Genomic DNA, 2,480 nt, shown 5'->3' on the forward strand with positions numbered 1-2,480 from the left:
AGGTGCTTGGTGACTTTACTGCACCAAGTTCCGACTTCTATGGAAGAAGCATCTCAATTCCTGCAATTGGAGCAAACAACTTTGAGCTTAAGCCTCAATTAGTTTCTCTAATGCAGCAGAATTGTAAGTTTCATGGACTTTCATTGGAAGATCATCATCAGTTCTTAGCTGAATTCTTCCAAATCTGTGATACTGTTAAGACCAATGGGGTTAATCCTGAGGTCTACAAAATTATGCTTTTCCCCTTTGCTGTAAGAGACAGAGCTAGGATATGGTTGGACTCACAACCTAAAGAAAGCCTAAACTCTTGGGAAAAGTTAGTCAATGCTTTCTTGGCCAAATTCTTTCCACCTCAAAAGATGAACAAGCTTAGAGTGGAAGTCTAAACCTTTAGACAGAAGGAAGGTGAATACCTCTATGAAGCTTGGAAAAGATACAAGCAATTGATCAGAATGTGTCCTTCTGACATGCTTTTAGAATGGAGCATCTTATGTATATTCTTTGATGGTCTATCTGAATTGTCCAAGATGTCATTGGACCACTCTGCTGGTGGATCTCTTCATCTGATGAAAACACCTACAGAAGCCCAGGAACTCATTGAATGTATACTTCTAAAAGAAATCCTGTGAATAATGGGATGACTCAGAAGAAAGAAGTTCTTGAGATTGATACTCTGAATGCCATATTGGCTCAAAATAAAATATTGACTCAGCAAGTCAATATGATTTCTTAGAATCTGACTGGAATGCAAGCTGCATCTGGCAGTACTACAGACGCCTCCTCTGAAGGAGAAGCTTATGATCCTGAGAATCCTGCAATGGAAGAGGTGAATTACATGGGGGAATCCTATGGAAACACTTACAATCCTTCATAGAGAAATCATCCAAATTTCTCATGGAAGGATCAACAAAAGCCTCAACAAGGCTTCAATAATAATAATGGTGGGAGAAATAGGATTGGCAATAGCAAGCCTTTTCCATCATCTTCCAAGCAACAGACAGAGAATTCTAAGCAGAGCCTCTCTGACTTAGCAACCATAGTCTCTGATCTATCTAAGACCACTCTCAGTTTCATGACTGAAACAAGGTCCTCCATCAGAAATTTGGAGGCACAAGTGGGTCAGCTGAGTAAAAAAGTTACTGAAACTCCTCCTAGTACTCTCCCAAGCAATACAGAAGAGAGTCCCAAAAGAGAGTGCAAGGCCATAACTATAACCAAGGTGGCCAAACCTATAGAGGAGGAAGAGGCAGTGATTTCCAGTGAGGAAGACCTTGCTGGATGTCCACTAACCATTAAGGAGTTCCCCATTGAGGAACCAAAGGAATCTGAGGCTCATATAGAGACCATAGAGATTCCAATGAACTTACTGTTGTCATTCATGAGCTCTGATGAGTATTCTTCCTCTAAAGAGGATGAAGATATTGTTGAAGAGTAAGTTGCTCAGTATCTAAGAGAAATCATGAAGCTGAATGCCAAGTTATTTGGTAATGAGACTTGGAAGGATGAACCTCCATTGCTCATCAATGAACTGAATGCCTTGGTTTAGCAGAAATTACCTTAGAAGAAACCGAATCCCGAAAAGTTCTTAATACCCTGTACCATAGGCACAATGACCTTTGAGAAGGCTCTGTTTGACCTGGAGTCAGGAATAAACCTCATGCCACTCTCTGTAATTGAGAAACTGGGGATCTTTGAGGTACAAGCTGCAAGAATCTCACTAGAGATGGCAGACAAATCAATGAAACAGGCTTATGGACTTGTAGAGGATGTCTTAGTGAAGGTTGAAGGCCTGTACATCGCTGCTGATTTCATAATCCTAGACACTGGAAAGGATGAGGATGAATCTATTATCCTTGGAAGACCCTTCCTGGCCACAGCAAGGGCTGTGATTGATGTGGATAGAGGAGAGTTAGTTCTTCAATTGAATGAGGACTACCTTGTGTTTAAGGCTCAAGGACCTTCTTCTGTAACCATAGAGAGGAAGCATGAAAAGCTTCTCTCAATACAGAGTCAAACAGAGCGCCACACTCAACTTCTAAGTTTGGTGTTGGGAGGCCACCATTAAGCTCTGAGTCTTTGTAAAGCTCTCTAAGAGCTCACTGTCAAGCTATTGACATTAAAGAAGTGCTTATTGGGAGGCAACCCAATGTATTTAGTTATATTTATCTTTATAGACATTTGTTTTCCATTATCATGTTATGTTTTCTTTAGGTTGATGATCATGTGAAGTCACAAAATCAGCTGCAAAATTAAAGCGGAATAAAAAAAAACAGCATCAAAAATAGCACACCCTGGAGGACAGGCTTACTGCGTTTAAACGCCAGTAAGGATAGCAGAATGGGCGTTTAACGCCCAGTCTGGTAGCATTTTGGGCGTTAAACGCCAGAAATGGCAGGCAGACTGGCGTTAAACGCCAGAAAAGGGTGTCTGGTGGGCGTTAAACGCCAGAAAAGGGCATCAGCCTGGCGTTTAACGCCAGA

General features: G+C 41.3%; 1 non-coding gene across 1 annotated transcript; it reads right to left on the reverse strand.

Moving 5' to 3' along the window:
• Window positions 1-365: 365 nt before the first annotated feature.
• LOC112767511 (small nucleolar RNA R71) lies at window positions 366-473 on the reverse strand. The gene has a single exon (XR_003184953.1). It is a non-coding gene; the product is annotated as a small nucleolar RNA R71 (small nucleolar RNA).
• Between the last annotated feature and the right edge of the window lie 2,007 nt (window positions 474-2,480).

Source organism: Arachis hypogaea, chromosome 17, assembly GCF_003086295.3.
Source record: "Arachis hypogaea cultivar Tifrunner chromosome 17, arahy.Tifrunner.gnm2.J5K5, whole genome shotgun sequence".
NCBI classification, from domain to species: Eukaryota; Viridiplantae; Streptophyta; class Magnoliopsida; order Fabales; family Fabaceae; genus Arachis; species Arachis hypogaea.